Source organism: Anser brachyrhynchus (genome assembly GCF_964034855.1).
Source record: "Anser brachyrhynchus genome assembly, chromosome: 3".
Classification (NCBI taxonomy): domain Eukaryota; kingdom Metazoa; phylum Chordata; class Aves; order Anseriformes; family Anatidae; genus Anser; species Anser brachyrhynchus.
The window spans coordinates 92,053,206-92,077,163 of NC_137696.1; the positions used below are offsets into that span (position 1 = coordinate 92,053,206).

The window sequence follows — 23,958 nt, forward strand, 5'->3', positions numbered from 1 at the left end:
GATGTAGATTCAGGCTTCCATAGGTTTATTCTGAAAGCAAGATCTTTGCTAAAGGCTTTAGTAATAGCTGCATTGTAAAGAACTTGTATTTTAGAGGACAGTTTGGGATTTCGAGACCTCTTAGGTGTTACACAGAAATATGAACCATTTGGTATAAGATGAGGTCAGCTCACTTAGGAAATAATTAAGCATTTAGTCACAACAGTTACTGACAATTTTCTTCTACTCTGCCAGATAAATATTCTATGAATATTGTCAAGGTCTAGTTTGTGTGTTTATGTGGTAATAACACCTTCGCCATCAGTGCATCAACAATGAAGAGTTTCTCTGGAATAACAAACCTGGTAGAGTTTCACCCTCAGGTGTGTCAAGATCTCCACATTGTCAGTCAGGTGGGCTGTAATTGCATTAAGTACTGTGCTCTTCAAATAACAGCGTGAGTCCAATGTATTTTCATTTAGGAAGGGATACTCCATGTGAATACCAGAATCACAATCTAGTCCAGTATAATTAATAAACCTTTTTCTTAGAATGTCTCTTAATGTCAAATTTGTACTGCATAAAAATTAGTCATGTCAAGGTTCTCGATCTCAAAAATATTAATAAGATTTGAATTAGGGTTATTTGGATAAATTTAATGGTACAATACTCAACTTGAACAAGCTGTTTCCCATATCAGCTTTCTTTTAAGTTTATTTTTATTTGTACCTTTCAAGTACAAAGAAGTCCATCTCACCTTATATTATTTTTAGAATATAGTCATACTGGTGAGCCAAGGATTCAGCTGGTGGATTTGCCACCATACTTCTTTATTTCATAAGAATTAAATACTTCTTTATATTCATATTTTTATTCGTACTTCTTTATATCCATATTTTTATTTTATACATCATGGCTCTATATTTCTGCAATGAATGTAAAGAAAGATATAATTCTTGCAATCTGTGTGGAGGAGTTAGTGTTACTTTGAAAGCCAGTCACCGTAATTGAAGGAAATCAGTCACGTGTATAATTATGAGATATAACTTAATATTCAGAATGGTCAATAATTCAAAACTGTAGGTCCTGAATTTAGATCATGTACTATCACAGAAGGTGCACGACTTCTCCAGTTTTAGAGAAGTGTTTCCCTGGAATTTGGAAACAAGGCAAACCAAACAGTTTCATTATCTGTCCTGTTGTGTATCTACATCCCAGTGACAGTCAGATGAATGTACTTGCACACAGTGGCTGAGACAGCTAATAAACTTTTCATGGCACTCAATGAAAGGGATTGTGTTATCTTAGATTCCTCCCTGATGTTATTCTCATGTTGACTTCACCGAAGGCAACATTTGCCAGTAGAGAATTGAAAAATTAAATGGGTTCATAAAGCAAAACAACAAATATAACACAGTTATGGTATACTTAAAGCAATTATAATTATTAATTAAATATTTAGGATGCAGTGTTTCCTTTTAAGGAAACTGTCTGATTTCACAGCCCCTGAAATACAACACAGTCTGTAAAGCTCAATTTCACTATATTTTTATCTTTACTTGCAAGTAAATGTTTTGTTTTTCCCTTTAAGCATGAGTTAATCTAATAATCTAATCAAAGATCAGAGCTTTCTCTATATATGAAATACAATAAATCTATGCTGTTTTACAGAAAAAAAAAAAGTACAAAAATGCAGCCACTGCTACATTTCATATCAGGACACTACATAAAATAGCAAGACTCCCACTCTCATTATACAGTGGTATAAAACAAATACCAGGCCGTAACATTATTTCCTTGCATCTTCAGAAATGCAAACTGGCAAGCTTGCCTGGTATGTGATTAACAGCTTCTCAGCTGGGGGTACTTTACAAATGAAATTATTTCTTTCACGATTAACCTTTGATGACATCAGTAATTCCCACATCTAGGACACAACAGTGCCTGGTAATGGGCACAGAGGAGGAGCGCACACTGACTCACGCTGCAAGCAGGCACACTGAAACACAGACTTTTGGATAGGTTTAGCTTCCATGTCAACTGCTAAGCAAATGCCAAGTTTTCAGTAGCACTCAGAAACTTGTGGCTCCCACAGTGAGCCTATGAGGAGATTTTCAGAAATATGCAGGCACCAGCTCTTCTGAAAAATCTACTTATTGCTTTAGGTGCTGGCGACAGTTACAGTCTCCTAATGAGCTGCCCCTTACAGACTTTCCTCAGCCTTACAGAACAGTGGCTCCAAGGCACTGCCTTGCTCTGCCATTCCTCTGCCATTATTTTCACTTACCTCTTCCCTCCCAAGCCCTCAGTGCCTGCATTTTACTGCTGTCACAGCTCCTTCCTCTTTCAGAGATAAGCATGGACTATTTTGTTTTGTGCCTGCCTAGCAGAATGGCGTTTGAGCATCCTGCTCGAATCCTCTGGGCACTGCTCCAATAAGACTAACGTCTGTTTGCAAATTACGCTAGCGCTAGGAGACAATGATATATGACCTTTCACAATATTGGGTGAGGTATTGATCAGAGTCATTGATCCCATTTTTGAGTGACTGTCTCACCCGGGAAGACAAGTGAAATAAAAAGTCTGACGGTGTCTGCAAAAGCCTGTGCCTGATCAGAAACTTCAAAAGCCTTTTTATTTATTTTTTGCTGACCTTTCAGCCTGAACAGTGTTACCAGATATCATACTATTGTTCGCCTGTTTTTTAGAAGAGCCTTCTTCTATGAAAATAACTCGTTGTTGTTGTCTGTTTTTTGAATAGACGAGACAAATGGATATCATACAACACTTTACTTGTGTGCACAACCCTCAGTTACAGGACCACTGCTCCCTCAGGTAGGAAACACTTTGCAGATGAGACACAGGTCCTGTGAGAACATTTGCTAGGGCTAGGTCCACACATTACATATATGCTTTCCTGTTTTGGAAGAAGCTTTTCTAGTTTTTAAATGAGTAGCCGCCTAGAAGAAACACTTATTACTTCTTTCTGTTACTTTATGGGGACATCGTTAGTGGCTTGTTCTGTCTTAGACAGACAGCTAAGACTTGGCTCCCAAACAGCAAGTGATAAAAACATATCACCTCACAAGTCAACTTTTAATATTTTCAGACTCACAATCGTAACATGGTATTATCTGAAAATAAGAACAAGCTCTTTCATTTCATTTAGAGCTGTGCTGCATATACGTACCCACGGCTGGTTAGGTGAGGCTATGCAGTGGCAGCCCATTTCTGAAGGAGCACGTAGGCAAATTTCTGCTGATGACATACAGACAGTATGAATAATGGATTTAGCATGCATACATGCTTAAGTGGGGTAGTGAAGATGCTGGCCTTGGCAATTGAATTCATGTTTAAATGGAAAAATAACTCTGTATTACATTCTTAGATCTGCAATGCCAAACAGATATCCAGTATCACTTGGGAAGGGAGATTTGTGTCAGAACAGGTTTGATCAAGACATCCTATGTTTTTGGGAGGATACAACAGAGTTTAAATAGAAATTTTCAGATGGAAAGCAAATCAGCTAAGGAGACTGCTGAGAAATTTAAGTACCAGTTCTATGTAAAATGTGAATGTCGAGAAAATGTTTTCAAACTGAAGCAGAATGAACCAATGAATACTGATTCTGTGCAAGAGGCTTGCAGTGCAGATGCTCAGTTGTCCCAGTACGTTCCATCTCCCAAAGGATATTCTGTTTTACCTCTCATCCCTAGTGTTTAGTGACACGTGCTATATTGCTTATGAGACATGCTGTGCAGCATTTTTCCATCAACAAATCAAAATATAACACATTTCATTTTTTTTCCCATTAAAAATTCATTCGCACATAGTATAAGAAATCTTTCTTTGTTAAGGTCAGCAACCCTACAGTCAGCCCTTGTAAAACACCTCTCCTAGCCTTGCTGGATAAAGCTGCATCTCATTGCTCCCGTTGCCAATACCTCAGACTGCAAAGCATTGCTGAGGCTACCTGAGGCAATACAGTCCCACCTTTGTGCCCAGTCTCTTTTAACCTCATCCTTAGGCTCCCTGCTCATGATTATTCTTGATTAGCTGATAACAACTGATAAATGAAAGCATTTTAAAGGCTGAGGCACACCTCACTGGAATGCTACTCTCTTTATAATTTGCCACCTTCACAAGAAAACCAAACAAGCCTCCCACTCCAGTCCTGTCACTCGAACTTTCAAGTGTCTGGAAATAAGCCACCAAGAAGCCCAGCCAGCTCCATGTAGAATTGGCATAACCTATATACACTTTCCTCTCCCGCTATTGCCCCCTAATGCCTGACAGAATAGGCACAACAGAAGCAATCAGCAACTTAATCAAGTTTCTCTGGTTTAGTAAATGTTTAAATTTTTACTTATCACCTAGTTACCAAAGCATTAAACAGTATTTTGGGACTCCTTTGTCCATGAAGTCCCTGATTTTTAGCCTTATGAATAATAATGAAAAATAAATAAATAAAAAGAAAAAAAATGTGGTGCAAAGCAGATTTCAGCTGAGCGTCCCCCACCAGGATACCTCCCAGGTTTCTTATCTCAGGCTGCAAAGTGAAGCCTGGACTCACCCATCCTTCCGCCTGCAATGCTTGAAGAGCATCAGCCCATGCAACCTAGGGACTGTTTAAAAACTAAGCACACTGGCAATACATCCTCCTCAGGAGCAACTGCAGGTTTGCACTCACCTCTGCGGAAGAAGGAAAGAGGTTCCCTGCATCGGCATCTCCACAGTCAACGAACTCTTCCAGTCACCTCTCACATCACTTGTCAGGGAAATATGCTGGCACCAAACACACAGAAATCAAAGCAAAAGCCTTTCCCTGCCGGACCAATCAAGCCTGACAATTGTCTTGCGGTGGATGCCAGAGAGATTCTGAATATTTTGGCAGAAACGCAGGCTTTTTCTAGGTGAGAATCTGCCTACATAGGATTTATGCAAACATTTCCTCACTTGGTCTGTAGCCACCCCTTCGCAGCTAAGCAGTTTAGCATTATCTCCAGTTCTTTACATAGTTCTGAGTTTAAAATACTACCACCACCTAAAATAAGAGGAGTTTCAATTACAGTGCTCTCTGAAATGAAAGAGGTGGAAGCCAGTTTGACAATTTAAGCTGATAGCTGAGATCCTGCCTCGCTAGCATTTTTGGCACTTGGCCTAGGGAGGAAGTAAAGAGAGGGAGGGAAGGGACAAACAGAAAGAAGGAATAAAGGAGGGTAAGAGTGATCCAGTCCACCTAATATAATGCCATATATTGCCTATAAAGGAAACTTTATAGTCAGTGACAAGAGAAGTGGTTTTTTTTTTTTTTTTTCAAATCCTACAGAGGTTATTCTCATCTACCAAACAGAAGCATGTCTGTCCCTTCACTGACAGTGTAGGGGTCTCAGGTATTCTCAGGGAGTGATGAAACCCATGAAAATGCATTGCCTCTCCTCCTCTGAGAGCACACGAAGGCAGTGGAAAGCATCAGATACTTCCACTCACTTGAAGTATGGTCTACCTGATGCTTTTCTGAGAACAGGCACCTACTGGAGCAGATGATAGAGCTCTGTTGAGAGCTCAAAAATTTGCTTAAGAGATGGGAGGAAGGAATTGTTCCTGGACCTCAGTTGCAGGAGTGTGCTGGAGGGGACACAGATTTACACCTGCTTGGAACAAGCACATCAGAACCTGAATTGTTAGCAGGCTAAATTATTCAAAACAACCAGTCTGCAGGTCTAGTTTGCAGGTTTGAAATTGTGGGTAATGGCATTTGCCAACAGGGCAGAACAGTGTCGGTGGGTACCAAGCTGCAGCCCCAAGCTTCCAGCTGAAGCAGCAACATTGCTGCCACACAGGGAGCAGGGAGCTGGTTGTGCACCTGGTACAGCTGCTCTGAGACAGAATGTGGTCAAAGGGCTTATGTCTAACATGACGGAAACAATCGAGCCTGCAGGTCGGAAATGTAATGAAGGCCAGTATTTGCTGAGCCAGAAGTGACTGCCTTGGATGGTGGCCAATATGAAGGGTGGCTCATAAATCCACATGCAGGCACAGTAAAAGCCAGGTAGGAAATAAGCGTTTCTGCATCTGCACCTGAACTGAAAGCACCAGTGTGTGAAAACTGATATGATAACCAGGCAGATATACAATATGCCTAAACAAAGCATTCCTGAGCGTTGTACAAGCACAAGATCAGACGTGCAGGAGAACAACACGATCGTCAGCAAACCATTTCTTGGGAGCATAGGCACAAATTACTGAACTAGATACTGGAGAGTACTGACATGAGAAGCCCAAAAACAACATCTCAGGCTGCAGCAGGAGCTCTCAGACTGAAAGAAGCTTTCTGCTGCAGGGCAGTATGCAGGGGTGTGGAGTGCTCAGAAAGACGCTCAGGCATGAAGCTCATGGGCATTGCTGGGCTGCCTAGGCATCACATGGATGGAGCTGAAGCAAGAACATTACAAAAGTCTGAGGTAAATGGAAGTATATGAAAGCCAGAAAACGTCAAATCGGTGTTTAGCTCATGGTTACACCAAATCTAGCAGCACATTGTAGAAAATCTAGAGTGCCAGGCAGCATTACTGTTCAGAAGAAGGAAGTTTGCTTTATCATACTGGATATGTCAAGCTTTCCCCTCAGTGCCAACAACCCAATGGAATCAAATAGGAAAGCAGCAAAATATTCCCAGGCAAGACCATATTTGTAAATGCATCAGGCAACGTTTGTCTGAAGCTAAATGAAACATTTTGCCACGGAATCCAAACTGGCCAATATAAAGAACTATTAATAACTGCAAAACCTGTCATTTAGAAAGCCAAATAAAAATCCCTTCTGGATTATACTGTCAAGACCAACATATTCAGGGCCAACGCAGCAAACAGGATTCATTTGCAACTGATCCGCAGGATGAAGGGGAGGGGCAGAACCCAGCAACGGTTCCAAATTTATTATCCTCTGTTGACATAGACTTTTCAATTCCAATATGTGAGAATTAGAGGAAGAACAGAAGGTGCTGAAGCTCCTTTGGCCAAGCGGTAAAGATTGCCAAGCACCAGCTGTGAGCTGATCTTCCAGTCCTTTGAGCAAATGGTCACAGGCAACGCAGCAGGCTGTCCTCGTATTCAGGGCTGTCTCTGTGATGAAGTGGTGATGTGCCTCTCCTGGAACCAAAGTGGCCCCAAAACCACCAGCCTGTGGGAGGAATGATCATATGTAATCTCTAGCAAAAGAGGTTTTGCTTGTCAGATCTCGTGTATTCAGACAAGGTATGTTATAACATAGAGAGAATATATTTCAAACCATCTGATTTCTCCAGTAAAGCCCAGGTTTCCCACCCCATCAGATGTGCTGCAGTTTCTGTGCAGGCAGTGTAATTGCACTTTACTGGTAGAAATACCATGGACAAAGGCTTGATTCTTACTCAATGGCCACTGCTGTCTCTCCTTGCTCCTTTCCCTCAAATTTCTTGAGGGTTAAAATCCTGGAAAATATCTGTTTATCCAGTGGGTGGTGGTTAAAAAAGAAATCTATGTGCATGTTTTATACAATGCACATCAATGCTGTGACAATAAATAAATAAATAAATAAATAAATAAACAAACAACCTTCAAAATGTAAACTGGGTGAAGACAAGCTGCACACAGAAATGTGCTGTGCTACGTCAGGCCTCAGTACCTCTAAGGGCTGGAGTAAGCTACAGAGTTAGCAGTGATTTCCCCCCTCTGTTGTTATTGTCTTTTCCAGTAATTTTTTGCTGATATTTTTTTAAGAAGAATTTATGACGTGATCACCTTCCCTTGTTTTTATAAATGCATATCTTCAAATTCTGTGTAAGCAAGCTATCTGTGAACCATGCAGAAGACAGCTGATAACTTCTGTATCGTTACTGTAATTTGAATCACTGTAGACCAGTAATTTAATATTTTAATGTCATCCTCTACACACCTACAATCAGCAAGTGCGCATTTAGAAATAAAAATTGTTTCAAAGTGCCACCAACTGTTGTTTTTGCAAACTGCAATTCAAAGCATACATTTTCGAAATGCCTCTACTGAATGTTATCACATTTTGTGGTGTAGAACACAACTTACACGAACAACCTACATAATCCTTTTCCCAAGGCAGACAAGCAGCATATCCCATTATAATATCTCCCTCTGGCTAGGTTTCAGAGGCAACAAACATAACATGCTTTACCAGGCACACCTTTCCTGTTGTTTGTAGAATACTTTTTTTCAGATTTGCATGTTTTAATGATAAGCCAATTTTGAAAACTTTTGATAAACCTCCAAAATAATCTGAGAGATCCAAGCACTGAAAGTTTTATTTGCTTTTCAAATATATCTCCTGTTAATGATGTGTGAATTCCTAAGCATTAAGTATGTGCCAAAACCACCATGCTCCAGTGCTCAGCTTTCACCTCCTCCAGACTTTAATTTTCACTCTTCTCTAACTTTGCTTTCCTCAGTTCTCTCACCCTCCTGCATATTGATTTCTCCTGAATCAAGCTGGACTCCCTACAAGAAGAAACTCTTCTATGATACGTTGACTTTGAGCAAAGAAACAAGATCACTGTTCATGCCATGAGCAGGGTAAATACTCCCAGAAGTTTGTTGGTCTGTACTGCCTGCTAGTAGTGCGGTGTGAGACTCTTCCAGGAGCCTGAATGGTTACAGCTCCTGGTGAGCTGATCTCCATAAATAGCAGCTCTAAATCAATTCTGTTTGCTTGCTGTGATCATATGAAATGCATCAACTGTTGAATAAATCAATGTGACCCCAAAGATTCCTTGGCCTAACATCTTATTATTTTGTGGCTACCAGCTGATTAGGCATTTAAATAATGTTCCGGGATAGCATCTGCATTATTTGAATATGCCAGATTGTGAACACAAGCCTTTAGATTTCTCCAGTGCTTTATTTGCCAGCAATAACAATAATTGAAGTAACAATAGCCCTCCCTTGCTTTTGTTGATATCATTTAGTTTTTCCAGAGAGGACAAAGCAGGCATTTCACTGGTTTGAAATGAAATGTGTTCTGCAATGTCTGAGCTAGTCAGCTATCGACTGGTGGGAGCATTCATTTCACAGAACAGTAAGTTACTCCGACGTTCCCACCCCAAATTGATCCAACAGAATGAGACCCCCTTTGAAGTTTGAATTCCTCCACAATTTTCCTTTAAAAACTGCAGCTCTGCCCCCCTCTAGATGTAGTGGGTAATCAGTGGTGATTGATTTCTGAGCATGTGGATAGAAGAGCAGGGAGAGAAATGATGCGGTGGTAGGAGAGGATGCAAAGTTCAAGAATATGGTGGGCACGTACCAAAGAACACTTTCATAAAAGCAGCCCAGTGACTACAAAGAAGCAAGTGAGGAAAAATAAAAAAAAAAATGGAAAGAAAGAAAGAAACAGCTGAAGGGTGAAACAAGAAGAGTACAGAACGGAGGAGACCGTCGGTGCAATGACTGGGGGAGGGAGGTGTTTTCAGCAAACAGCACATGGTTAAATGGAGGAGATGAAGGAGACGAGGGTGCAGATTTGCAGAAGTGCCTAATCACGTGGAAAGAAATCTGCTCAGTTTTCTGTTCTGAGAGAGAAGGATCCAAAGCAGCACATATTGACAAAACACTAGGAGCCTGAGACATGTGCCAGTTCCTTCTTCTTAAAGTTTCTAAAGAAACAAATTAGTAGTTTCATTAAGAAAAAACATTAACCTGTAATGCCTGCAATTCTCCTTGTAAGAGGAATTCTGATTTCTACGATTATTTCAGTGATAGGAAGTATTTTCAGACTGTTTCAAATGAGTAGAAATACCTGGATCCTCAAATCTGCTACCACCTTATTGGTAGCTGGCTTTATTACTGAATTTCTTGTCAAGAAAAGCAAAACAAAACACAGTAAGCAATGCTTTCATTTCCACTCTCTGTTTTGCAAGTAACTGTGTTATTATCAGCTATATAAATCCCAAGTGCTGTGCAGTATGGCTTCCTACCCTTGTCTGGTCTTACAGGAGGAGTTCTGGCCAGGTAAAATCCATGAATGCCACTGCCACAGAAAACTATTATATCAAGTAAAAATAACGCTGGATTTTGCAACTTACATCACAAAAACAATGGAGAACAGAATGACAACAAGCAAACAAAAAATCTTGAGGGTTTGCAGGGCTAAATATCAGGTTTCTATGGCCCACACCAGTGAGGTTCTGAAGTTGTGTTTTCCTTTCCAGTTTAGATCTAGGAAAATTAATTATAATTCATTAAATGACAGTTTTGGTGTCAGCTTAGGCTATTACAAATAAAGAGTATATTCTTTTCCTTAGGGAGAAGTAAATCTGAATTTTGTAGAGCTGTAAGCAATGCCTACTGCCCATATTTAACATTGGTTTATATATATATATATATATATATATATATATAAATCTTATCAATTTTCCCTGTTACCTAATCAATTGCTTCAGCTTTCTTTCCCCACAGTGCTTTCAAGATGGGTATGTCTCAGCATTTCATTAACACAGTGTTGAACAGCAGTGATTCCTTTTATAACAAATTAGCGTTACTGTAGAGTGCAATATGGGTTTGAATCTCATTTACATTAGGATCCTTTATACCGTTCTGGCAAAGGAGACATTTATATAGGAAAAATGTAATGCATGCTGCAAATATTTGGTTGCAGAGACAAGTCGGCTAAGCAGTCTCCCTGGTTTTGGCTGCAGCACAGATCCACATGTAGCACATGTGTATCTCCTGCCCTGGCACAGGCTGCCCTAGCACAGGCTGCAATGTGTTTAACAGCACTTGTCAGCACAGGCCAGGCTGTCCACCTGTACTGGTGGCTGAATGTTGACCCCAACATTCCTCTTATCAGAGGGAGATTGTAAATCTTTTATTCTCTGTAATGAGGAACTAGACAGGGTGAACAGGGATGGGATTTGGCTGAGGTTCCCACTCCACAAAACTGCATTTTGCACCATCCAGTCACGTCACCTATCAGAAGTGTTATCAGCAAGAAGCTAAACTCAGACGTGTAATGACGGGCTGATTTCCAGGCTTACCAAAGACTCACATATCTGACTTGTCTGCAGCAAATGAAGTAAGTCCCTATTCTCTACTTCATCGCTCTGATTGTTATAAAACCACTTCCACTGAAGTGGTCGGGTGTCCTTTAAACCCAGTATTAATCTCCAGTGAGAAACCTCTTCACTTAGTATTCTTCTTAGCTTTATGAGGAACAAATAAATACCTTTCTGCTTTTCAGAAAACTGCCTCTGCAACTGAACCTCTCATTAAATCCTTACATTAGTAAGAGCTGTCCTGCCATACAAATACTCTATTAGCATAAAACAAAAGTTAGAAAAGAAGCCGCTGAATGTTCCTGCTAAATGAAAATTAATATGAAGAGCATAGGATCCACAGGGTTTGCCTAGCACAAAAGCAACCTTTATTGAGTTGCACTAGATATCTAATAGGAATAACAATAATAATAACAACATTTTAACAGTTTGCTTTCATATGTGCTAACATAAAACTTTGCTTCAATCAATAATCTAAACAGATTTGCTTTAGTCCATCAATTCTGCTTCCTAGCACATTATAGTCCCCCTTCAATCACGCTGGGACCAGTGTAATGGTGTTATTTCCTTTTCTTCCCTGGGCTCTTCCACATTCCTGGCAACCCCTCGTATCTCTTATTTCATTAGTCTGATCCCTATTTTCTCTAACTCCTGTGATTTCAAAGCAATTTATTCTGAAAGCCAAACAGTCCACTGCCAAAATCAGGTCACCCTCACTCTGCTTTCACATTGTGCTGGCCAGTGGCAAGACAAGGCAGGATGCAAATCCTGCCTGGATTTTAAACCAAGTGATGATCCTTCCCACTCCCAGCCATGTACAATACTTAAAGTGGTGAGCCTGTATCACGGCCAAAAAAATCTTCATTGCCTTGAGAGCTAAAGCTACCTTCCCAAAATTCAGTCATTAATATTTATTAATCCCTCATGGCTATGTTTACAAGTCCTGCTGCATTAATGTAAAGAAAAATAGAAAAGCTGGCAAGAGAAGAATCCTCTGGAAGTCATCCACCTGACCTGTGTGAGCACTGGATGGCAGAGGTAGCTCCTCTTTGAAATCTCCCCCTGCTTTGCTTTCACCGATTAGTTTATATAATGGTAGAGTATGTCTACAATCTACTAGAGAAGGGCTCTGTTACGTATGTATATTTTAAAATAAAATGTGCAGCCCTGATTTTCCACTAGTTCTGTTTTGAGTTTCTCCTGGAAATAAGACAGCTTGAAAACCCCACTATTCTCAGGGTAAAATGAAAGTTTTCCAAATGTGTTGTACAAAAGCTCCTCACTGCTATTTCCCATTACTTCTTACACTAATCACCATAGTCATGAATAATAGAGTCTTCCCTTCCTCTTTGTGATCATCTTTTGCATATATTTATATATATCACAAATACACACACATGTATGTACTTATTTATACTATATTCCATATCATATATATCATATATATATATAATAGTATATGTGTATAATATATATATTATATATATGCTATCTACCTATATCTATGTATTTCAGTCTTCTCATACTAACGAAGTGAAGTAAGGCAAACTTTGCAGAAAGGTGTAGGAAGAACTAATGAGACTGAAAAGCCAAATAGCACAAAAAGGAGGAATGGGGATATAGAGAGTTGAAGATAGCAAGTCTCTTTTATCTGTGTGGAAAGAGGTTAAGAAGGAAGCTTGATTGCAGGCTACAGAGAGCTATACTAGCACAAGTCATTTGATACCAAGTATTCTTTAATTTAACACACAAAAGCATGCAAGAATCAAATGCTGAACACTGAAGCCACTGCAGTTCATGTTAAAAAAGATGGAAATTTTTATCAAGGAAAGCAATTTACTGGAAGAGTAGATTAAAAAGGGATGTGGGAGAATGAGTTGGTTGGTCAGCATTTGAGTGTGTGACCTGCTGAAGACCTCTCTCTTGTGTCCCTTAGAACCTGTCTGCTTTTCTCCCAGCTCTCTCAGCTGGGCTGATAAAATATATTGCCTGTCTTCCTCCTCTATGGTCTGATTCTCACTCTAGTCACCAACTTTTGAGTCAGAGTAGGGCTGGTGAATTTTGTGGCCTGTAGTTATTGAATAAAACCCTAATACTCCTTGTGTTTTTAAAAATCTATTACTTGTCTATGGATTGCAAGAAGCTTCAGACAGGTAGATGTATCTCCTCAACTTTTACATTGCTTCTGTATATAGACAGATTCTGTTTCTTAGAACTGGTTCTAGACATGTGTAGTCTACCATACTGTTATTCCATCTCCCTATAGTAGCACTATGTTGCCTTTCCCAGAACTCTGCCACTCTGTTCACTACTCAACAAACTACATATAATGCTTACTTTATTAATATCATCTGCATTGATCTCTGATTTTTTCAAAATCAAAAGAAGGATTCTCTCCTTGAAGAATAATGTTTACCTATGCTTTAATTTCTGCTATGTAGTCATGACAACATTTAACTATGGTGACCTTTGTATTATCAGAGTGAAGGAACTTATGTCCACAGCATTCCCCTTACTTTCTCATTTTTGACTGTGGATAAATAGGGAAGGGTGGTATCGTAAGAGTAACTAACCATTTTATTTCTTCTGAATATGAATTATGGTTATGAAGAAACGTTAGATGTCTAGATCAAGGCCTTGGTCTCTATCCAAATCTTTTCAAGCATAATTTCCAATGGCCTTGTTATGCATGACTATCAGTTTTTGTTACTGTTGTTATTTTTCCTTTTCAGTTATTGTAACAATTCCTAACAATCTCATCCTATGTTGGTCCAAGTTTGATTTGACTCCAGCCTAAAAAGTTTCTGTTATGATAATGCCATTATCTTATTTTTTTCCTGTTTGCAATAGGTAGATGCTCAAATTCTTTAACAAGTTTCAAATATTAAAAAAATTCTACCCAGTGTGTAAGTAATGTAGGTGGGATTTAACTGCAAATGTACATAGTTATATTGCTTAAATGATAGCAGGGTTTGGTCCTTATTTTTTCACAATTGTTTTTTTGGTCTTTCAGATCATTTGCTGTTCATTTTCCTTTCACATTCCTGTCAAGATACATCCATTTGCAAATCACCTCTATCTGAATATTGTATAATTTAGCGAGGCTACTGCTTGCATAATCTACTATTGTCAAGGTGCAAAGACTTAAATTATCTCAAATACTTGAATAAATATCCTCAAATTCATCTAGTGCTTTCCTCACATCTGGCTGTGCCCACTAAATGCTCTTAGCATTTTTAAATTAGAGAGATTAAAATTGTGCCCTTTAGCTTGAAATATATCAAAATGTTGAAACTTCACCAAAAGCACCCTAGGACCATTTCATCCAGTCCTCCCTTTTCAAGGTCACATTAAACGTGACTATGATTACATATCCAAGTAATTTGTTTTTTCATTTCACTGGTTTTGTGTCTTTGGTAAATTTGACGATAGGTGATTCAATGGAAACTGATGATATATAAATGAAAGTCAAAAGCAGCAGTCTGACTTTTGTAACTGAAAGTAGTATTGTGTCCAGAAGAAGGAGTGAAGTATGAAGAAAACAACAGATCATTTTAAAGTATGCCTAAAATCTCCGTAACAAGCTTAAGGAAGGAAAGAAGGATATCTAAACTTCCTGGAGACACATGCTTTAATAATTTTCATGTAACAAATCTAACAGAATGCACCTGACCATCAGTTCCCAGGAATATCTCTCCTTATGCTGTTTCAGTCAGGTAATATTAGGCTGCCAACATCTGACTGAGCCATTGCACTTCTCCTTTGAGGATGATGTCTCAGGAAACTTTGTGTACTTAATGGCAATCAAAATGATGGCAAAGACTGAACAGTACTATCAAAACTCTTTTTTTTTTTTTTTTTTAATGGGAATTACTTAAATCTAACTGGTCTCCTCGAGAATGTGAAACTAAAATCTCTTTTTGTAGGAAGCTACAAACTGTCCCTGATGTAGGAAATGAACACTGCTGAGATCTCATCAGGTTTATATTGAAGCAAGTAGAAAAGCACCCCACATCACCAGGTTTGCCATCACTGGTCCGAAGGCCATTAACCAACCAGCACGGTGGAAGAAAAGAGTGAATTAACAACTGATATTGCATACAGTACTAAGCCAGTAAGAGAGCCTGCCTCGCCGAGACAAGGAACATACCCCTAATGAAACAGCTTTCCTAGGATAAATGCCAATATTTGCACTACAGCTGAAGGAGAGAGAAAAAGACCAGGAAGGCTGCTGAGAATAGAGATCCTGTCTGTCCTGCCCAGGTGCCTGAAGTTTTATTGTAAGTTTATACACTTTAGGCAGAGGTTAGGCAGAATTACTTAACGTGAAACCAGCAATTCTTATAATCAAAAGGTAAGTGAGAAATTCTCAGTTGGGGACACTTTGGAGAATTTGATCTCTCTGGACAGATCTTGCAGAATGGGAAGGGCAATCACTCTGCTTCACAAACCCTGGCCTTTGGGAATATTTTTTCCAGTATTTTTTCCCCCTTTTATCTCTACAGCTCAGAATTCAGAGCTGCCATAGAAGCGATGGTAAATGTTGAACTGGTGCACACTGCATGTTAATAGTCTGTTCTTCTACTTTCTTTTATTTCTGAATAGTTGCATAAGAGTGATAAGGGACATTTCTTATTACCTTTTCTAAATAGCAAATCATTCCAGTTTTTCTTAAAAAGAAAAAGAGAAATTTGTAGGTTCTGGTTGATCTTATTTTGAACTCACTGATGCACTGACCATGCCATCTGATGTAGATCAGTCATGCATTGCTAAGGGTATGCCTTGTATCAGCCTTGGATCACTGAAAAAGTGATTTCTGAACTGTACAGATATAAAAGGGCAGAAAAGGAATCATAGAATCACAAAATGGTTTGGGTTGGAAGGGACCTTAAAGACCATGTAATTCCAACCCCCCTGCCACAGTAGGGAAATATTCCACTAAATCTGGTTGCCCAAAGCCCCATCCAACCTAGTCTTGAACACTTCCAGGGAGGTGACATCCACAGCTTCTTTGGGCAATTTGTGCCGGTGCCCCTCCACCCTCTGAGTAAAGAATTTCTACTGATATCTAACCTGAATCTACCCTCTTCTAGTTTAAAGCCATTCCCCCTTGCCCTGTCTCTATACTCCCTGACAAAGAGTCCCTCTCCAGCTTTCCTGTAGGCCCCCTTTAGGTACTGAAAGCTGCTATAAGGTCTCCCCAAAGCCTTCTCTTCTCCAGGCTGAACTCCCTCAGCTTGTCTTCATTGGAAAAATGCTGTTAAGTAGCAACTATTGATATAAAAGCAGTTTATAGCAGGCCACTCGAAATCCAGGATCAGGACACTTAAATCTATTTTCAAGGCACTGCAAACACAGAGCACAGAGGTAGTGCCTGGTCTTACGAACTGCAGTCAGAGATAAGCACACAGATGGTGGAACATAAGCAAACACAATACTACCAGTAAGAATAACAGGTAGCAGTCATAGTTCATGTTCATGTTGAGTGTGGTCCGTAGGCACCACAGTAAAACAGAACTGTTAGGTAAGATAATGAGGGTATCTGTGCCTGCTAGGGGAAGCTTCTCAAGCCTGGGAAGGCATGAAGACATCTGACTGAAATCAAGATTCTGGGAGGGGCCAGCATCAGAAGCTAGTGGGAGGTAGTAACTGACCTGAATATGTGATGAGAAAGGGATAAACTACTAAAGACTCTGAAAGTCTTTAGTAAAAAGAAATTTGCTTGTTAGTGCAGGTGTGAGATAAGGGAAAGGATGCACAAAGAAGGGATGAAGAGAAGAGTGGGGTCATGGTCACAACAGCAGGCAATGGAAATGGTAGTGTTTACACAGGTATAATGTGGTTTCCGAGGCTAGAAAAAAAAAGTAGCTGAAATTTAACACGGTAGGGAACCAGCTGCTGAAGCTCTTTAGCTCAGCCTAAAGAGAGGCAGCTTGGCCAATGAGATAACTTCACCCTAGGTTTTACCAGCACCTTACACAGGGCTTGAGGTTTTGGAGTGTAGAAATCCCCCAAGATTTAGTGTCCAAGTCCAGAGAATGTTCAAGGGTGATCAAAAAGCCAAGAGAGAGAAGCCCAAAGGGAGATCCAGGTTGCCTTTTTTTTTTTTTTTGATAGATGTGTATTTTTCTTGTGCTGAGTAAGAAGAAGACTGGTCTTGGAAGCCTTGTCTTGCTCTTAAAGAGGTGAACCATATACTCAGTGAGCCTTTAGTGAATAGTGAACCATGATGGAAAAATGTGTACAGAGAGAACGTTTCTTCCCAAGCTCTTTTTAGGTAGTAGGTGAGTTTTTTTCTTAAAGTGTGATGATTTATATTTCTGTTAATTTGTCCTGAATCATAAGTAGCATAACTTCCTAATTCCAGCTACTTACAGAAACATCTAAATCTTTAATGCCACTAGTTGCATAGAATTAATGTTCATTAAAAAGAAAGAAAGAGGCAGACAGACAAAAAACAGACATATGACAAATAACCAGACAGAAAAGAGCTGTATTTTATAGCTTTGTCTATGTAAGGTAAGTAACAAGATTTTCCCAAGGAAGGAAAGATAAACCCATGAAATTCCCAACTGAAATATAAAAACTAAAAAATAAAGTTGTCTGATTCTGCTTCCATAGTCATGGAAACAAACTTGCAAAGGAGGCCAAGACCAGGTTTCAAGTTTTTAAAATCCTTTAACATTTTAAAGGCTGCACTCAGAAGCAAGATATTTTTGAGACCAGTGCAAACCTTTATCTGGGTATGTTTTGACCTGAGACCTCAATCCTTTAACATTGACTTCTTCCTGTAAAGAAAAATAAAACATACTGTTCTAAACAGAGATCCCATCTATATTTTACAGTTAAGCATTCCCTTCCCCAGTAAACACACAAATCTACTAGACATAAAGAAACACAGTTTTACAGACATCTATGACAGCTGTTAGTTAAACAATCTGGATAATGAAAAGATTGGAAAATAACAGGCCACATACATAGATGGCATTCAGTACAGCAGCTTCATTAAATCACTGGGGTGAGGCTGGTACAAGCTGCTGGTCTGGATCTGCAGTTTTACCTGGTTACTTTTCTCAAGATCAGGTGAGACACAGGTCTGCTTCCAGTCAGTGGCAAGTACCATTGTCTTGAATTTGGCAGAATCATAGAGTCACAGAACGGTTTGTGTTGGAAGGGACCTTAAAGAACACCCAGTTCCAACCCCCCTGCCATGGGCAGGGACACCTCCCACTAGACCAGGTTGCTCAAAGCCCCATCCGACCTGGCTTCAAGCACTTCAAGGGATGGGGCATCCACAGCTTCTCTGGGCAAGAGAAGCCTGAGTGACACAATTTTATCTATCTCTTCTGAGGCTTTTGCGTCTCAGAGTCTTTGTTCTCTTCCTCAAAGACAGAGATGCACAGAGTATGCCCTTTGCTGGCTGGATTATTCTCTGATGGAGTGAATTGCACACAGTACAGCATCCAGACCTAAAGTTTCATAACAGCTTCAAACCAAGACCAGATTATGTTGGACCTCATAGGTTTGCAGAAACTCTCACTTGTCATTAGAATGAGACCTTCAGCTGTGCGCTACCTTGCAAAGTGCTTCTGAGAGTAAGAGCGCGTACCCTGATTCCCTCAAAGAACCTTCTGACCTCGTCAAGCTCTGGCATCCAGATAGTGCCATAGCCATTTGCTACTGCTTTAGTCCTGCTGCCAAATTCTGCTGATGAAACCAGGCCTACAATATTTTTGTGGCCTTCAGAATTTCTTCCTTCTCTGAATTTTGTCATGTTGTAAGACCCTCTCTCTAAGCCTCTGGTGAAGCACAATAGTCAACTAAATTTTGCAACTGAGTCTCGTATTGCAGAAGAAAACACCAACTAGTAAACAGCACTGACATTCTAAAAGGGCTCAGATTAATGGATAATGAATTTTATTAAATTAGCAGCCCATATCTGCATATCAGTGAAAGCCCCTTGTTTCTGATTACCTCCGGGAACAAAGAAGACTAGAGCATGCTTACATGTAGTGGCAGTGGGCTTAGCACATGTTATGTTCTTTCCTAGATAAATATTAATTAACTGTGCAGAAGAACCAGATTTCTAGTAGGAATAAATATTTGTAGTTCCCCTTAAGTCAGTGTTGACATGTTTATTTCACATAGAAAAGTTCTGATTCCTAATTTTCAGTAATTTTACTTCTTCACTGTGATTCACTTCATTGCACAAGTTTTCTTTAAGCCTTCTGCATTAGTAGCTTGTTGCTTTAAAATGTGTGCAGATTTTTTTTTTTTTTAAACACAGAATTCAATATTTCATTTCTGAAAACTTGGTATTTGGGAACCATCTGAAATCAACCATGGATCCTGAAAGGAAACCTTACAGATTTCACCCTCTATTGCAGAAAGAAAGATCTGAACATACTGAAGGGGGCCAAAGCTTTAAACCCAATCCATATCCATACCTGAAAGTGGAGGATTTATCTTCTGCCAGGTCTGAGCATACAACATAAGACTTTTTTCATTTGAATCCCTACAGAGTCTAAATGAAGGGTCCTTTCACTTCATGCTGAACAGATGCTCTTTTTCTTTTTTTTTTTCCTTACATGACAGACTGGAGTTAAATATTATGCCATCCACTTTCAGCCTTGGTAGGCAGCTGTGCCTTTTTGTTGTAGTGTCACGACTATTTCCTATGGCTCATTCCCCAGCAGATCTGCATGAATTTCATCGCAAACAGATCCTGGTGGGTTTAAAGTCCTTCAGGTGTACAACGAAAGACTTCCTGAACCATAGGGATGGTTGTTCAGCCAGACCCTCTTGCTGCAAAACAGGCATTTGCACTGATCTCCCTGCAAATTAGAGGCTCCAGCAACCTCAGATGGAAACCACAATAACGAGGTGGCAACAGCCCTTTTCACACAACCAGTCTTTTCTTCTGCTCTGTAGCAAAGCGGGAGAATAATGGGCAGCGTGGAAGGAGAGGAGATGGGGCAGGATTGAAGCAGTTTCCTGTGGAGTATCTCCAAGAACATCATTAACAAGCAAGACCCGTAACTGAATGAGGAACAGCTGCCAAGCTCTACTACTTCCTCCATGAAATGAAGTTTGTCAGGGTGGAAGCCGTGTCTGGAGATGAAATATAGAGATGGTGTAAGGGGGAACTGGAGTTTCTTTTTGTTTGACCCCACTTGTCTACTTAAAGAATAATTGAATACTCCTTGCAGCGTATTTGAGTTCATTTTTCAGCACCTGTACCTGACCAGTATGAAGAATAAGGAGATAACTCAATCTGGCTTCATTCCCTTGGGATGAGAAAGTGTGTGTATATATTGTGTGCCTACGGAGCCCATGTGCTTTTTTCTTTTTCTGGGTCCTTAGAGTCAAAATCTAAACCAGCCCCAGCTGTTCCTTATAATTAAATTTCAGTAACTCAAGCTGGGTGTTTTTATTTTGACTAGTGACTTAAAAGTGTTGGCATTTAAATGGCCTCAGCTATATTTCAGAGTTAACATTGAGAAACTTCACATAACATATATTAGCATTATTTGTCTGTTGGCAAACTCAACAAAATAGCACTGCGTTGATTTACATAGTGAAGGTTATCTTTGCTAACAGAAGGACTCCGAATTTCATTAGTTAAAATGTGAGGATGAATCTCATCACAGTGCAGGAGGCTACAGATGGCACTGCACACAACTTGCCACCTGGGGCAAGGGCAGAGGTGAAGTTTATATTGCACACTTAATCCTGTGTTCAAATATACCTAAAAGATCCAAAAGCCAAACCGACACAAAATTATCTGTGGTCAGCCCAGATCTGGCTGTAGGATGAAAGCTTTCCATTTCTGATACGTGGGTTTCTTTCTGCGTGTCTGCCCTCCCTCTCTCTAATTTACTTATAAGTCATTGATGATATTTATGCCATATCAGTAATTATTCAGGGATGGTTTGTGATGCAATAAACCAGTAACATGCCTGGTTTTCATTGCAATTTCTGTACTTTGGTATTTTAGTACATGAAAACCTGGATATAAGAAGTATTAACAGTTGTACACCAGCGGAAAGAAATTAATTTTATGCCTGCTTCTGCACAGAAGCCAAAATCTTCAGGAAATAGAATCTCTTCCCATAAGCATCTTTTCAGATCCAGTTAGGAGAGGGGAAGGTAAACAACGGGCATGGCTTCAGCTTTGAAATGCAAGCTTTGCAGTGGCAGCATGGCAGTGAGATACGATCATTCATGTGATAATACATATGATTCACAATATGTTTCCGACTGGTGCTCCAAGACTCCAGTACTTTATATTGACGATCCAGCTGGCTCCTGCTTCCATCAAGCCGTGCCGTGTGGGAGCCCAGCCGTGGCATGGGGCTGTGGGCAGCCTGGCTGGGCAGAGAGTAAGGGTAACTTCTGAAAAGCTGAGCACCTCCTGCTCCAACACAAATTCTGGGAACCACCATGCACTGCCTAAAGAACAGGAGCTCCAGAGCCTGGGTGGGGACACGTCCTCACCACCCACCTACACAGCACCGGTTCCACGACATGGAGCACTGTTAGGAAGCTGCCTTTACGTTGTAGCTGCAGCTATTCCAAACCCCAAACTGAAGCCCCAGGAGAAAGGATAGGGAATGACTGCTGAGCCTGCTAGGGGGCCAGCTGATCCCCATGGGAAGTCAGCTGAAGTCACCAGAGCTAGACCTGGGACGGCCTGGATGAGCACGCTTCTGGCCGCTGGCAGTAGTACTCCATAACTGAGTAAAAAACAAGGCAACACTGCAGAAGAAAGCGAACAAGGAAGGAGAAGAAAAGCATCTTCATGCCAAGACAAAGAGGGAAGCAATGAGCGATGATTACCGATAGAAAATAACCCAGAATTAATGAAGAAGAACAGCAAAAGCAGTGCTCAGAGGAACACAAACATTTTATAGCAATGGTGAACGGCAACATTAAAAGGGTGGGCAGAACTCATCACCTGTTCACACCGTATTTGCATTATATGACTTGGCTGAAGGCAGTGACCGGGGTTAGAAGATTACCCTTGGAGGCTATGTAATTTTATCAGAAGAGCCTTTCTGCAAGTGGAAAGCAGTTCCAAAACTGAATGACGGGGCTAGGTTTTGGTCTTGTTATTACTGGTGTTTTACATTTAAATCAGGCTCACATATGTAGCCCTTTTTGGGAAACATATTGAGCTATGGAGGCTAGAGGGCAGCTGCCAACTTAAGCACAACTAAATTCAGTCAGAAATGCCGAGCAAAAGTGGAAGGAACAGCAAAGTGTATTAGAAACTAGGATTATAAAATCTCTGCCCACCAAAGACACCGGAAGAATGTAGATAGCTTCATATTATTATTTGTAACGTGGTAAAGCCTGGAGGCTCCAACCAATTACCAGGCTCCATTGAGCACAAGGAGGCACCACAAAACAAAAACATGGAAACAGACCAAACCGTATCCCAAGCCCTCCTGGGAAAACAGAAAGGCTTGTTGGTACTTTACCTTCCTGACAATTTGGTGAACATAGGCAAACCTCAACTACCACACTGATTAATCCAAGGCAGTACCCTCCCCGCCTGAGAGACAGCTCTTAAAAGATCAGATCTGGGACAGATTTTGCAAAATGTCAAGCTTGTGTCCCTGCCTTTTGATCTCAGGGGACATGTGGGTGCTGACCACATCCCAAGATCAGGGCACGTTGCCCAGCGCTGTGATGGGGAGGGGAAGGATCGTCCCTGAGGGCTCTGGGTTTCCCACACTGCCGTGCAGCCCCAGCTCTCCCTCAGTTTTGTGCTTCTCTTCCTGGACCTTCCTCACTCCTCTGCATCCCAGCCCATCCTCTCCAGCCTCTTCTTGCCATCTGTCCTTGACCTGCATCTTCTCAGGTCTGTCTTCCTTAAGGATTTCCAACAGGGCGATGAGGTTTCTCACCCAGCACATAAACTCAGTGTCCCAGACAGTGTCACCTAGACACCAAACGTGGTGTCTAGCTAGGTAGCCCTGAGCAGTGCTGAGGACAGACGTGGTGCCCAGGACGGACAGGGGATGCAGAGAGACAGGCTGCCTTGCTGCCACAGGGCAAACCAGCCAGGCAGGACCGCTGAGAGTTTACAGGGAGCTTGGGCGAGCAGCGGTGTGTGCAGGTGTGCACACACATGCCTTCAGGCTCAGACCCTTGCCTCTCTTTTAGACGTTTTGTCGTGGCTTTGGGAGATTCACCAGAGGGCTGGAGCAGACATTTCACTGAGCTTGGAAGTACACTGACCCAGCAAAAAGCCGGCTCGCCTCTCCTTTAGCGTGCCAAACTTTCTGGTGGCCGCGAACAAGAGACGACGGCACGGACTCGGGGACACGGACACACGCGATCCCCGTGCACCCCCTGTCCCCGCAGCCCCCTTCCCGAGCACTCCGGGATCCTGCAGGGCACTTCGAGGCGGTTCGCTCACGGCTGTGCGTTCCCAAGCACGTTACAAAGTGAAATAAAGAGAAGGGCACCGAAGCTCCAGCCCGGGAGGCGCTGAATTGCTGCGAGGCTTAAGCGCAAAGCGGGCGCTGCGCCCCGGCGGGACGCCCGGCCCCGGCAGCCCCGGGACCCTCCGGGCTGCCCTTCCCCACGCTCCGGCAGGGACCGGAGGCATCCGTGGGGAGCCGGGCATCCCCCCAGCCCCACCGGGCTGCGGAGGGGGGCCGCGGAGGGGTGCCGCTCGCCATCCCCATCCCCTTCCCGACGCCTGCAAAGGCAGAGACGGGGGAACCGGGGGGGGGGACCGGGGCGGTGCGAGGGGCCGGGGCGGGCCGGACCCCCCCCGTCGGGCGGTGGATGGGGGGCGGGAGGGAGGGCGCTGGGAGGCGGCAGCTCCTCCTCCACGGGCAGGCGGGCAGCCCGCCCGGAGCCGCACCGGTTGCTCGGTGCTGGCGGAGCGGCGCCGCGCCGCGGGC

General features: G+C 41.6%; 2 long non-coding RNA genes across 9 annotated transcripts in view; one reads left to right on the top strand and one right to left on the bottom strand.

The window, feature by feature from the left end:
* The window catches only part of LOC308192418, a 58,453-nt gene extending 34,622 nt beyond the window's left edge, over positions 1 to 23,831 (bottom strand). The window contains exons 1-2 of one of the 8 annotated variants that reach the window (XR_013948790.1): positions 18,099 to 23,831; positions 17,772 to 17,826 (exon numbers count right to left, since the gene is read on the bottom strand). This is a non-coding gene — a long non-coding RNA (uncharacterized lncRNA). The other 7 variants (XR_013948792.1, XR_013948789.1, XR_013948791.1 and 4 more) reach the window with 7 other exon arrangements.
* On the top strand, positions 7,147 to 15,392 carry LOC308192421. The gene is made up of 2 exons (XR_013948804.1): positions 7,147 to 7,235; positions 8,438 to 15,392. It is a non-coding gene; the product is annotated as an uncharacterized lncRNA (long non-coding RNA).
* Positions 23,832 to 23,958: the final 127 nt, after the last annotated feature.